Source organism: Toxorhynchites rutilus, chromosome 3 (genome assembly GCF_029784135.1).
Source record: "Toxorhynchites rutilus septentrionalis strain SRP chromosome 3, ASM2978413v1, whole genome shotgun sequence".
NCBI lineage: Eukaryota > Metazoa > Arthropoda > Insecta > Diptera > Culicidae > Toxorhynchites > Toxorhynchites rutilus.
Genome location: NC_073746.1, coordinates 171,545,443 through 171,560,917, shown reverse-complemented (window position 1 = coordinate 171,560,917; position 15,475 = coordinate 171,545,443). Strand labels below are relative to the sequence as shown.

At 38.6% G+C, this 15,475-nt stretch overlaps 1 protein-coding gene across 5 annotated transcripts in view; it reads left to right on the top strand.

The window, feature by feature from the left end:
• Positions 1-15,475, top strand: part of LOC129774736 (rho GTPase-activating protein conundrum) — a 231,034-nt gene that overhangs the window by 73,897 nt on the left and 141,662 nt on the right. For 3 of the 5 annotated variants that reach the window (XM_055778653.1, XM_055778654.1, XM_055778655.1), the window contains one exon: positions 9,016-9,046. The exons of the other annotated variants lie outside the window; for them this stretch is intronic. The gene's annotated coding sequence lies outside the window, so the exon portion shown is untranslated. The remainder of the gene's footprint in view (positions 1-9,015; positions 9,047-15,475) is intronic. 5 annotated transcript variants of the gene reach the window in all.

Here is a 15,475-nt window from a genome sequence, read left to right as displayed (position 1 = left end):
TCGGGATCCAAGAATTGTTAGCTTTTTATGTGGGGTTTGAGAAAGCTCAACCTTTTTTTTATATAGCGTTACAGAATTTTGGTAATTTTTTTTATTATAATGTTTGAATTAATGTAAATTTTATTCAGGATATCGATAATGAGTTCAGAAAGACCAGAAACCTGGATTTTGCTGGCTACACAGTAAACGAACGCTAGAATGCTTATGACTATTAATTTTGTCACTAAAAAAGAATGACAATAATTTTGCTTTTCCCAAATTGAGAGAAATTATTCCAACATTTCTGATTCTGTCACATTCCTCAGCATCCGTTGAACGATTGTTTCCAAAACACATTTGAACAAAACAAAACTAATAAATATAACAGAAACAAAAAGTATGCTAAGAATTATAGCTTCCAAAAATTTTGTAGACATGCATAGAGAACAGTCAGGATTAGAATGACACAAAATATAAAACAAAAACATAATGTTAAAATCTATGAACGCAAACAGGATGAGGAAAATTAAAAATTCTACACTACGTACGTATTAACGCCAACGGGGCGTAATTTTTTATGAATTTATTTTTTCGCAATAAAATGTATTCTGAGGAAAATGTAATGGGGTGTGAAGTCTCTATCTAACGAGGGTAAGGAACCGAGGCGGCCCCAATTTGCTGAGGTGACACGTGATCCGAGTGGATCTCGAGATTCGAATTTCGTCAAAAGCTACACATGTAAGATTCAATTGCAGATATTATGATTATTATTAGTCAATTCATCAACAGGTTTTAAAGGCCCTAATGATGTAGCTTGAATCTAAACATGAATAATGCATACCAAAAAAGTCATCACTAAAACAATAATCAATAATCTCCGACGAAAAAGCGTTCGGGATAGATGAAAGTCGAACAGCCTGGCTATACTGTTAAAAAGTCTCTGCAAACCGTTGAGTCCACCAAACATGCTATAACTCGTGCGTTGTACGGGCAATCGTAGCATCGCATTATTCCGGAGAGCTCGAGGTCGAACGTTGATGTTGATGTTTTCCAAGAGAACGGGACAGTCGATGCGTTCTTGCAAAACATCAGCTATCAGCAAAGCTCTGGCTGTGTCCCTACGAACCGACAGAGATTCCAAGTCGATCAGCTGACAACGACTCTCGAAACTCGGTAGTCGGAAGGGGTCTGTCCACGGCAAACTAAGAAGTGCGTATCTCACGAATCGTCGTTGAACTGATTCAATTCTTTCGACGCCGTTGTTATAATGAGGATTCCAAACTGCTGAACCGTATTCTAATACAGAGGGAGTTAGAGAGCAGTAGAGAGATTTAAGGCAGTAGATGTCGGTGAAGTTCTTGGCAATCCTGAAGATGAACCCCAGAGTTCTGGACGCTTTATTGACGAGATGTGAACGAGATGTGTGGTTTAAATGAGAGTTGCGTGTCCAAAATAACTCCCAGGGCCTTGACTTCGCTGACTCGCTCAATTACCGTGTCAAACAAGACATATTTGTACGATATGCGGGGTTTACATCCATTCGGTTGAGTACACACCAATCGGCAAAAACATCCAGTTGTCGTTGAAGGAAGTGACAGTCTTCAATTGAGCAGACCCGAAGGTAAATTTTCAAATCATCTGCATATGATAGTCGTGGTCCATCGATTACCACATTTACGTCATTGAAGTAGATCAGAAAAATTAACGGACCTAGATGGCTGCCTTGTGGTATCCCGGACGTAGCATCAAAAAGAGAGGATTGGCAATCACCAATAACGACGGCTAGTCGATGGCCAGTTAGGTATGAATGAAGCCATTGCAGAAGGTTGCCGTTAATCCCAAGCCGGTCCAGTTTAGCGATAGCTATACGGTGGTTCAATTTATCGAAGGCTGCTGTCAGATCAGTGTAGATGGCGTCGGTTTGAGCGTGCTTTATCATACTGTCAGTAATGTAAGAAGTGAGGCACAGCAGATTTGTGGTAGTGGAGCGACCTATCGTGAATCCGTGTTGTTCAATGCTAATGTACTGCTTGCTGAAAGCATCTAGCGGCTCCATAATAACAAGCTCAAACAGTTTTGCCAAAGCACAAAGCGAAGTGATACCACGATAATTGTTAACATCCCGTCTACTTCCTTTTTTATGGACTGGGAACATATGGGTTAGTTTTCAACAGGTTGGAAAGACACCGGTGGCCACTGAAAGTTTGAATATGTGAAGCAGCGGGGGCAACAAGTCATTCATGTGTTCAGTCATTGAAAATGACTGTGGCTGGAATATCGAAATCCCGTAACGTCTTTGTGCCAACGGTAACCAGAAGGGGTAGATGATGAGGAGTTAGTTTCACAAGAGGAGCAGGAGCCTCGCATAAAAATGGGGATGTGTCCTGCGCACTCACAAAGCAGAGATCCAGGCTACGACCATTCTGATTGGTAACGTAATTGATTTGCGAGAGAGTGGCTAAGCAGTAGTTGTCCAGCAGGGAAGAAGCGTTGGGATGGAAGGACGAGTAACCCAAATCCGGATGAAGGAAGCCGTTACGAGACTTCTTCCACAAGATTCCTGGAAGGTTGAAGTCGCTCATCATGATAACTTTTCTGTTGTTTTGGCGATTTCCAAAAACGTAGCAAACCAACTGGCAGTGGATCTCGAAAAGCTCGCGTTCTCGTATTCGGTCAGGAGGAATATACAACGCACATAGATATAGAGTACGGTCGTCAAGTGTGATTGCCGTCCATATCTGCTCCAAGCAAATCCATTTTTGGTTTTTTACAGCGCTCACCTTGAGTCTGGAGTTCACAGCCACTAGAACCCCTACGCCTCTGGCTTTACGGCTATTATCGGTATTCCTATCACAACGGAAAACTTCGTAGTCGTAGCCAAACACTTGGTGAGAGAGCGTACGTGAGTCTAACCAAGTCTCCGTGAGTACAACGATATCGTAGCATTGGTCTGAGATAGCTAATCGGAAATCGTTGACATCGCTGTTGATACCACCGACGTTCTGATAATATACCATGATCTCCTGGTCACGATTGGCAGATAGAACGTTGGAGTGTGGGGTAGAAATAGCGGAAACGACGGGGGCCTCATGGATCGGAACGGCGTCAACCCCACCGTCGACCTAAGCGGCGCTATCAATGGAACCGAAATCAGGAAGCGAAAAGAATGGACTGTAATCGTACTTGCCTTTTGTGTGCATTCCGTTGGTAGTGATCGAGGACGGCCGGAATCAGTCATATTGATTGTAGATCCAGAATATTGCTTCCAGGTTGTAGAAATTTTGGTTTCTATAACCTCATTTCGGTTTCATATTCGGACTCCATAAATTACAGGTTCCAGAATTTGTTTTCCGATCCAGATTCCATGTTCCAGTTCGAATGAAAGTTTACATTATCATCTTCATATCACATAGTCTAGATTTTAGACTCATGCATCGAGTGCATCGAATTTCACGTTTATGATTTTTGGTTCCAACTACACATTATTCTTCCATATTGTACATTTCCTATTCGGATATGTACTATATTTTTGATCTCTCATTCCGAAATCTGTTTTCAGGTGGAATTGGAATTTGACCAGACTGCATACTTCTTCTTGAATGGCGTGAACGTTCCCTGTGGAACTTTTGCCGTCTCAACGTATGCATTAACTAGCGTCATTTATTAATACGTTGTTGAGATTTCTTAAGCCAAATAACACGCCTTGAATGTATTCCGAGGGGCAAGGTCTTGAATACGCGTGACCACAGTGCAAGTCGAAGAAAATTTCTTTGACGAAAAATCCCAAGGCTAGAACGGGAATCAAACCCGAACACCCGGCATGATAATGTGAGACGCTAACCACTCGGCCACGGGTGCACTTGACTGCATACTGCAGAATCTAGATTGAAGGGTTTGTGTTAATGTGCAACTTCCAGATGTTACATTTAAATTATTTATTTTTGACCTCGGATTCATAGTTCGATGTTGAAGATCCAAGAATTTCATTTCAAATCTCAGATACAGATTCCACGATTGATCCTACAACGTCTGATTCCAAAATTAAATTTCCAAGGTTGATTGAGAAAATTCCCATTTCAGGACGAAAGCAAGCTATTGCCCTCTAGTGGACCGGTGACTTCAAAATCATTGGTGTTACAGGTCGACATCTAATGCTAGAATCATGAACCGTTGACTCCTTCCGTTTCAAATGCTAAGGTACTGTGGATTAGCGCAACGATGTCCTCAGTCGCGCGGCCTAATATCGCTTCTTTGTTTACTCACAAAACGAAATATAACCATCAGCGAACTGAATTTTGATATTAAACCACTCAAAATGCTTTAATATCGAAATTATTATTAATTATAAATGACATCCACACGCGGAATCATGTATTATTTTCGGCTTTTTCCACTTTTGATCTGTGTTCATTGCCATAGGGTGGCTTAATTATAATAAAATAACATGTAGAAGATGTTCTCATTAACAGAAATCTGAAAATTCAGAATGTAACTATACAAATCAACCACCTGTCCATATTACCCCCACTGTCCGTATTACCCGCGGTTCCCCTACATAGTTTTGAGTTTATCTGAAGTAAACGTACCCTCTTCCAGATTATCCTACCTGAAGGCAGTTCTAAATTTTTAAAATGTGAATGAAAATAATTACCTAATGCTCTTTGAATACTTAAAACACGACCAGCTCCATAGTCAAATTCAACGATAAAGAATTTGTACTGAAATGGTAATTTTCATTCATAATTTTCATTTTGAAAATGTATTTATTATTCCCAATATTCCATCAATCTGTTCACTTCATGCCCTCCAGCGAAGAGAAGAAACCGTTTTTCCGGTGAACGTGTTCTCCCAGTATTCGTGCATTAATTCTCCAGTCTGCGCTCTCTTTTTCTTCTTTCTCTGAACACATAATATAGATGCCAGACAGCGTTGCCAATGTTCCAGTTTAAACTGGATTCTTCTAGTTTTTTTCTCCCTATCCAGTCAAACAGTTAAATCCTAAAATCTTCCAGTTTTTTCAAACATCATCCAGTTTTATCCTGTTTTTTTATATGTGTGCTTTAGTTTTACCCATTTTATGTAAAATGAATTCACGATGTATAAATAATATTTTCAAATGTCTTCACATGGCACGAAAAAATGTCTTCAAATGTATTCACAATCATATCGGAGGAAACTAAAACTCATAACTTAATTTTGGACAAAGTTTGATAGCTTATTCAATGTTTATTGTAATAGGTATTGTTATATAGCGCATTCCATTAAACTTACCTTGAGTTTTTGATGTTTATTTCAATAAATGTGAACAAAGAATATATTGCGAAACTGCATACTAAATTTTATGTGTTTAGAAGTGATAATTGGCTTGATAAACCGTCGATTGATTGAATATAGCCCCAGTTCTTCCACTAAAACGGAACTGTGATAACTCAATTTGTTTATTTCAGCCTTCAAGTTTTGGTTGTGACTAAAAGCATATCCATAAAACTAATTATTGAAACGGTATGTAACCGGAAAACCGTCGATCCGAGAAGTGGTCGTTTGAAAGATCTCGGTTAATTGTATAGTATAGTTTAGGCCAAAAATAATAAAAATACAATGTCACAATCATCCGAATTCTCGGGCGCAAATAAGCTAATGTCTTCTAGAGATGTATTCAGACCGCTTGAAGTTCTCCAGAACTTGAAGTAAAAACCGCTTTGTTGTTGAATTCATTCTTTATGCTTGTGGATTTTCTGCTTGGAAAAGTTTGAGAAAATCAAGTGAATAACCCCGAGAAAAAAGTCTCCGTCAATTACTAGGAACAAAAGTGAACAAGTGACACTGATGAAAAGGCGAGCGGATGACACTGTGATAAAAGTCTTTTGACTATATTTTCGGCCAAAAGTTAGAATTTCATGGAAATAACATCTCTCAAACCACGCACGCTATCATACTGAAGTGTTTTCACATATTTGATAATGTCTTTAAAATGTATTCACAGAATGGAATGTCTTCACAGTAAGTCAAATGTCTTCAAAATGAAGACATGTCTGGCATCTCTGATCCCTCACTCACCCTTCCTATCTCTTGATCAATTTAATTTTTTGAAATTTAACGTTTGCTCGATCCAATGTGTATTTACATTGGATCTATCATTCGTTTCTTACACACTCAACTTAGTGTTTTCCTCTTGTTTACGCTTTCGGATTCACTGCGTGCTACTCTCGTCTTTGAATTTATATAAATATCATATATTCTGCGTCCCACAAAACATTCTGAAGATCAGACCAATTGAACTACCATTTCAACTACAACAGGCAATGTACATAGCAAGAAATCTTACCCATAAAGGTTCAAAGAGCCCGTGTGCTATGCTGGTTTATATAATCATCAAATGTAATAGATCCTCCAAATAATTCTAAATTTCAGATGATCATAGAGTCAATATAGTCGGTGTTAAGTTAGAGGAGACCAAGTCGCAAAATTGAAAATATCGAGTTATTGATTGCATTAGATTAAGTATTTCGGAATATAGCTTCCACATTTATCAAATTCGTAAATCACTCGTGCAGCAGGAAATCTCATTTAGATTTTGATAAAATACCAAAGAATAATACCTAAATTGGAAAGAAATAGCTTTTAAATACCAGTATTTCATAATTTCAATACCAATTAACACTTTCCTCAGTATTGGTTTGGTATTGAAAGTGCTCTTTTTAGTATTGGAATAATATTGTAGGACCTGATAAAAAATTATTCCTGCATTTCAATATATAGATCTGCTAGAATGATATGATTAATTAATTGTTTTTGCCATTTTATGAACTACATATAAATACTACACGAGGCATCGAAGGAAATCCTATTGCTCAATCATTAAGTAAAAAAATCATTTTAGAGCCGATATTTTTTTAAATAAAACGGTTTTACAGGATCCACTTTTCTTCCAGTTTTTTTAAGAGCAATATTCCAGTTTTTTGAAAAATATTATTGGCAACCCTGATGCCAGATGTGAAGACATGTTTTCGTTTTGAAAACTTTTGATTTTGTGAAAACATACTGAGAACATTTCAATGTATGTGAAAACAATCGTTTGTGTGATATATAGAACATGATTTAGAAATGCCGTGGTAGTTTGCTTATTTTTGTTCATTATGGTTACATTTGAAGACATTTATTGGTGTTATATAGAGATATTTGAAAAAATCATCTGGCATCCCTTACATACAAGCTATTTCTCTCGTGAGAAGGTTATCCGGCCGAAAGCGAGCAAATTGCCCTGATCGAGGGTATGCCGTACTGCCCGATGGTAAGCGGATGCGGAAAATATTAAATTGAGAAAGAAATGAATCCTTTCTTACCGTTTTCTTCATCTGAAATATCCACTCAATAAATAAATGACTCACAGTTATCGCCTCTGAATCGGTTTCAAGCAACAAAAACCATATAGAAACGATGCTGAAAATTACTTCGAAAATCACTTCGAAATAAAATTATTTTCCTTATTTTTTTAAAGCCTGTTACAAATGTAAAACTTGCATGGTAGAATTCTATCTTTGACTAGCATGAATGCCTATAACCATCACATTTTTATTCTTGCTGGTTTACGTGAAAATCAAGCGGATCAAATTGCCCGGCAGGCGTGTTTTAGACATATCTCCTCTACATGAAAGATTGCTCAAAAGAAGGAACTTGCGGAAGAATGGTCAATTCTCGGGACAACCCGAGAAACGACATTGTACTGTGTCCAGATCCAGCTCTATTTATGTAGGATCTTGAGGATTCATTTGGGAGAGATAAGTCCTTCCAGTCAAGGATGAGACTGGAGCAGTTCTGAATGTGGCCCGTAAATCTGACAATTAATCCCTGGCAACTACAGGAGTGAGAATTAACCCTACAGCTCTCATGAACAGTCGTGCTGTACTTCACGCTGTGCATCGCACTTCATTACTGATGAGATCTGACGACGATGGCTCAAGAGGCCTGTAATCCCGACATTGATGACATTGATCTCTGATAATAGTTATAATTTCTCATTGGCTGTGAAGAGTCCCGTTCCCCGTACCCCGTTCAAGTCTTTATTCTGCCGTACACTTAGCAATCGTGAAATCTGCAGAGAGTGCGTTGAAATTATGGAAACTCATGTAGTTCAGAAAAAAAAAGTCAGAAAAAAAAACCAATTTTCTGTCATTAATGACAATGTGTCACACCTGGCATTCCCATCAGTGCGCTCTGGTGACACACATTGCACCAAACGGTATATAACTTTGGAAGACAACATGAGAGCAGCAACTACACGCTAAATGCCAATTTCCTATTTTTCTTTGACGGAGGAAACCTAATTGCTTCAGTCTGACAGCTGATGACGACAATTGGCAAAGTTTTGCGTGCACCGCTCCTTTTCCGTCCCCCTCTATGGAACTCCAAACTGCCAGTTTGTCCCCAATTCTCCCCTCACCACGGTTCGGTTCCCGAGCTCGACGAACGTCGGAATGAGGAGAAATGCAGTCAATGTTGCGGTCGGAGATTATGCTGCACCTCTAGCTGCGCACCTATGCTGTTATGCTGTTTTGTTCCGATTTTTCGGCTGAGTGCTCGCTTACGTGTTGCTTACTGCCTGCGAAGTCGGTTGCTGTTGTTCCCTTTTTATGTAAACCCATTTTCCTGATGAGTGATGGAAGCTCTGTTTTTATGCCTGACAATTAACGGTAATCAAGATGTGTGTGATTTTAATTCATCGTGCATGCGTGCGTGTGCACTCGAGAGTGATGGTGGACATTATTAATTTTATTTGCTGGATGAGCGGAAAATTGCTCTTACGAGGGAATATGCAGTTAAAATTGTTAATTTCATGCTTTAGAGGCAATGCTTTGTAGCCGATCAATTGTACTGGAAATTTTTGCTCCGTATAATTATGTTTTTTTTGTTTGTTTTTGTTTTCACATCGAACTTCTAAAGCAGTGATTATGTTTTTTTTTTAAATGCTTTGGTTACGATTGGGTGCTGCTTTTGATCATTTATTTATGTTTGTTTCACTTTTTCTTGTCTTTACAGACTCTTTACACTTTGGATAGTTACACAGGAGGTAAGAATCGTTTGAGTTGTGCCCGAATATGGTGATCCTAATAGAGCGAATAAAACAACGGATTTATCTCAGCGGCTTGTGATTGTTACTAGTTCTCTGGATGAGAATCATGAAACGAAGATCGTGATGAACATTTTCGCTGAATAAGAATCATTATGAGTAGAAGGATTCTTTTAATTAGATATTTCGATAGAACACATTAAAAGCGGCAGATTACAGAAGCCCAACGTGAGTGTTGTCATGAACGATCGCTTACATAAACTACGTGTTAGTGAGTTTGAAAAGTCCAACAATCTCAACCAAACTCCAACGAACGCCACGTTCATTATCTTCTGCTTACGCTTTTTTTGTCAGCAAGAACACGCCTGCGAAAAAAAATAACAGTTATTATCAATACCTTGCATAAACATGGTTTGAGTAGGTATCGAATTTAGTGTTGCCGCAAAATTTATGTTTACGTTTTTATTGTCGAACCACAATATAACAATCCAATCTGGAGTTGAACAAGTTGTGTAACATGGTAGCATGGTAGCAAAAAAAAGGGAAGCAAATAAATACATGCATTCAAAATCGCGAACAAAAAAGCGCGCTTTTGGATTGGTGTAACCGATTTGTATGTTACTGGTTGTGCCCACGAGCTGTACTTAAACCAGATCCAATTCGTTGTAATGCCGATTGTTGCGCAAAACAGCCCATTAAAATGCAAAATAGTGGCAATTATCTACACTTTGCATCCCAGCGCGAGAGAGAAAAAAATCAATCGAATGGAGAAATAATAAAACACTTGTCCGAAGCGCGCGCGTGTGGTATTTAAGGCGCTCAATCAATCAAAGCAATTGGATCTCACGTGTGCCCTTAGCTGGCGATTTCGATGCGTCAATCTCCGAAGCAGGAAATCAATTCGAACGCTATGACGACGAGATTGAAGTGGACCAGTTAGCGAAAATTACCAACAGCAGCAGCAGAACTTTGTTGCGCAGTCATTTGCGTAAGGAAGTCACGAGCGGCCAGCCAGCCACCCAGCCAGGGTATGGCCCCTCGGGGAGACGGACATTAAAGGCGGAAAGTGAAGTTGGTTCGCATGTAGGTACTTGTCTCCTGTGGTGTGTTCACTTGTTTGCTTCCTTAGTGTCTGTATTCATAACTACAACATTGTGACTTAGTCGTAAAGTAATGATCTTGGGAGATAATTACACGTGACAGTGTTGACGCATTGCCATTATGCATACTAATTTACCTTTATGTGTATGTTACGCAAAGGTTCCCCAGTGCCAACGTTCGAAAGGGGACGGGTGTAGCAATAAAGGACACTTCCGACATCATGTAGTGTTGACAAAATCGCAATATGTCAAGACAGTACCTAGCCGATGTGCCATTTGCTCTTTCACTTCACCTACATGTTAGAAGAGGATGGCGAAGCCGATTCAGCAAACGAGCACATTAAAAAATGTCATAACGAGAAAGTTTAGATGTGAAATCTTTCACCATACGTTGAAATAGTCCCCCTGGAAAGAGGTCGAATTAAGGCCTCATAGAATTCCATGGCATGAAGACTGGAGTGTACAATGAACTATCCTGGGGTGATCGTAAAGTCCACACCTCTACCTCCATAATGATTATAAAGATTATGTTCAATCAATGGATCAAATTCTCTAGAATTTGATACTTGCCTCCTTTTCACCAGGAAATTACCAAAAAAGCTTAATCAGTACCAGGGCTCGGCAAAGTCATGTTCAACTGAGGATAGTCAGGGGCGCATTCAATTGGGAATGAGTTTTGGTTTCTTCCAGCAGTTTCACCGTTAACATGACTCAACAGTCATTCGGTCGTTTAGTTGCTATCTCATTCTACGACGCGACTGTCTCATTTCATTCTTCCCCGTCAATGTGACTCCCCCCAAAATGAATTCGTTTTTATTTCTCTCATGTATCCCGTATGCAGGGTTGCCACATTTGATTCTGTAAAATTTTCTGAAAAAAACTGTATAACTGTATTCTTAGCAAAAAAAAAATCTGTATAATAAATCTGTATCGAAAAATTAAGGGAAAAAAATTAAAATGAAGGTTTATATTCATTTTGAATTTATTTTTATTATTTATGGATTGTTAAATAAATCATAAAAAGGTTTTCTTTTAATCCTCTGAATTGTATGACTTTTATACATGGTTTGTAGAACTTTGCTTCCAAATTTTTCGTCATCTTCATCCTTGAAATTCCTTCTTGAGCCGATACATAGTTTTTCGCTTTCAAAATAGAGTTTGTAATTTTGGAGGCCAACCGATTCCCGGATTTTGTTTTGTTGGCATTGTAAAGCAAAAATATTCGCTCAACACGCGCTGATGAATGTAATCAAAAAGGGTCTCACAAACGATCTTAGCAATGGGTACAAAAAACTATCATCATGCCTTTAGACATCCAACAGCTGGGACCAAGTTATATCTGAGTCACTCAATTTTTACCCCATATGATTTGTCTTGAGTAGCCTGAATTCGTTATTCTAGCCTTGTCTATTACCTAGTTTAACGAATTGAGCACATTGGCGTATCAATGTTGGGTAGTTTGACGAAAATTTGAGGGTTTATGAGGACCGCAGTTTTGATAACCGGATCGCTAAAATCAAATCGCTTTGAAATATGTTTCATGAGAATTCAATATAGAAGCCACAACAAATCAAATTGAAGGTCAGCTTACTAGCTGCATCCATTATTTTTTCAGCTTCTTCTTCTCGATACCAACGGATAGGATAGTTTAAATGAGTCAATATACGACTGGCGGATTGATTATGGTCATACTTAACATGGAAAGAAAAGAATACAATAGAATTAAGCTCTTCAAATCGCTCAAGATTTCCCTTGACGACTGCCTCCAACTAAAGCCATCTTGTTGTGTGGCGTTAAACTTTCTTATGAATCAAGGTATCTCTGTATACACTGTAATAAGTTCAATATATAAAATTGATGTTGAAAAAATATCTGTAAATTCTGTATTTTTGCAGAAAATCTGTAATTCTGTATATACAGATTCTGTCCCTGAAATTTGACGAAAAATCTGTAAAATACAGAATATTCTGTATATGTAGCAACCCTGCCCGTATGCATGTATCGATGTTTGAGTTCAACGTGGTTTGACAAATACTAAAGATGAGTTAGATTTTTTGGTATCGTGTACGAAAATTACTCACACATATAAAATAGCGTGCAGTGTTTTGTTCTGAAGCTCTGATAATTTTGTGAATTTTGGTAATACTCGCGATGACAGTGGTACGGTGTCGACTTCACATTCTTCACGTCAATTAGAATAACCATTTGCTAGAATAGTTCATCAGTCATCCTCGCCCTTCTACGTACGTCAGTTCAAGTCTTGTTGACGGTGAATGCCGAGGTAGAGCTAGTCGAAGCGAAGCGACTGAGAGGAGAATCGATTTTCATTTTTCATCTTCGAAGATTTCGGGCCCTGATCAGTACAACAAGTTTTGAAGCACCTCACAGTTAAAGTTGTCCATAGTACGTAATCCATCTTTCCTCAGAAAATCGGTGAGACGATCTGGCATGAATCAGGCGAATTTTCCACTGTAAGTGCTGGCAATGTTATCCACCACCTGCCTTAATGCTGTTCTACTGTCAATGTAAGATCAGGTGATTGCACAGATGGCACCTTTGAGTAATTCTTTGGCACCTAAGCTGCGGGTATGCTTTGAGTATGCATTATTCTGACAGGAATCAAAGGTTCGGTATTTCCCGAATTATGCTGAAATGTGCATTTAAAAATGGACTAGCTTCGGATGGTAATTAAAAAAAGTCACAACAGATAATTCAATGGACCAAATTTAAGCTTAAATCCTACGTTTATTTAGCCTTCTCTTAAAATGCTCCGACCGGTGCCGGGCAGCCTTAGTGTTGTTGACCGGAACCTTAGCCATGACCGATGAAAAGATGGATGTCGGGCCGCAAAGGTGAGACCTAAACAAAACAATTTTTATCACCTCTCGAGTGGCCCAGCGCTCTCGCCTTGGTTCTAACCAAGACATCCTTCCCACGAAAAAGATTAAGGTGGGAAACATCTAGCTAATTGCCTGCAATAAATATTTACTTCTATTCCGTCGTCTAATGCGTTAGCTCTGGTGCGCTTATCCTGGGAGCTATATGGAACAATTGAAGAAAATGTGACGAAACATGTGGTTTCTTCCTGCTGGCATTATTTTATTTTTCAAATGTGCTTTGCGCTACAAATTTGATATTTGATTATTTTAATTCATTTTTAGCCCAGTTATCTAAGCTGGGTCCGTAACAGCACGACAGATTCTCCATGAATTTGGGTCCATAATAAATTAAATTACATTTCTCTGCAGGTACGGGTCAATGAGACGTTTAGAACAGGCCTTGGCCTTCATGACGCACCATACTGAGTAATACAGCAAACTAAGATCAGGGCTGGATGGCGGCCACAATCCTTCGCCTAGAATGGCAGATGTTCCTGCAGCCACTTTTGAGTGCGGTTCGAGGTGTGGCCCGGTGTCCCATCTTGTTAAAATACCACATTTGGTTTCGGGCCGTACTGCTGTTTGGTGCTATTCACGGAAGAATATAAAATCTCGATGTAGACCTCCGTGTTTATTTTGTCACCTCCTGGAATGAATATTTTTGCCATCGAAAGCCACCAATCCAAATCCCATAACGTTAGCAAGATGCTTGGTCAGATACACGATTTTTACTGAGAGAGAACTAATATAGCGATCAGTTCAGGAATTTGATAAGGAATCGACGGTAAAGATACTCTTGTCGGTGAACCGTATTACTGTTTTTTTTCGCTCCGCGAAAGTTCAAGATTGTCTTACACCTTTTCTTACGATTCGTATCTCCTGGATGCGGTTAGTAATCATGTAAGTTTTTATTCCATGCCCTCGACATGGCCCCTCAACCTTTCTTAACGATCTTCCGTGTCGTAAAGTCGTTGATCCCGTGCTCCTTCGCCATTTTATTATTTATTTATTTTTTTAATAATGATGATGGTCCCACCTCTTTCCCCTGCAAAGGTTTGAGCGGAACGAGTTATCTTATTGATAATAATTATATTACGGTATTTACATTTTTTTCATCAACTAACCAGTAGGCAAGCTAAATCGAATAGAAAACGGACTGGTTATCTCGCAGGCATGGATTACTATTCGAAAGAACAATTTAAGCCATTATATGAACGTATTTATTCAATGGCATGTCGAGGGAATTTCCAACCCGGGAAGACCCTAGACCGATCGGGAATTGAACCCAATACCTATCTCAGTATTAGCCAAGAATTCACAAGGGAATTCCCGCTTTATTAGATCCCCGGCCACTATGCGATCGTTTCCGAGTTCAAGCAGCTGAGCAAACCCAAGCATAACTCTTGCCGATACTTCAGGCCCATTACTTATCTCAAGGCATGTCAAGAAAATTTCCAACCCAAAAAAATCCATGACCGATCAGGAATTAAACCCAATACCTATGTCAGCATTAACCTTGAATTTACAAAGAAATTCCCGCTTCACTAGATACCCGAAAACATTCTGCAAATGTGATCGAGACCAGACAACTGAGCAAACCTAAGCCTAATTCCAACCAATACTTCAGGCCCTACATTCAACCTGGAGTATAAACGTACCAACCAGAATCTGCAATGAGATCTGCCACAACACAGAAAAATCTCGATATAATTATCTGTCAAGAAGATGAATTTACGAGTATTCCGGTAGAGCTATCCCTAGCTTCCCTCTGGTTTTCACATTATACCCCTTGGAATGCTTTAATTTTTCCGCGAAAAACTGCTTTTGCCTATGTTCGATCTAAAGTATTTTTATGTCTGTAAACGCGCGCGGGCTCAAACTATTGCAGACTTCACAATTATTTTATTTTTTTAATTAATTTTAAAAAATAACAAAGACATACAAACAAAATCAATCAATACCATCATCATCAAAGTCTTCAAATAAAACAAAATAAAATTTAAAAAAATCATACAATGATAGTAAAATTAGGCCCTTAAGGAAACTAACTGAACCGGAATACACACAAATCGTAAATGTAACGAACGTTGAATAAAATGAAATAAATCCCGAAATTTTAATTATTTGCCCTATTCTATTGCAAGAGCATTTCACCGATACTTTCGAAAGCTTATCAATAACAGCAATAATCCATTGTTTTATTATTTCTTCATTTTTTTCTTTTTTTCTATGACAGTTTTATTTCCTTTCCTCAGTTCCTATATTCTGTCGTTTGTTTTACTACACTATAGATGTCAGATTTGACTAGACTAGTAATTAGAAGACATTTCAAAATGAGTGAAAACTTTTGTTTTGTACCGTGAAACTGCTATTTATTAAAAAATTGTGAAATTGGAGTTCATCAATCAATACATAATCAAAGATCAAATCAAATTAGCCATATTGAGGTT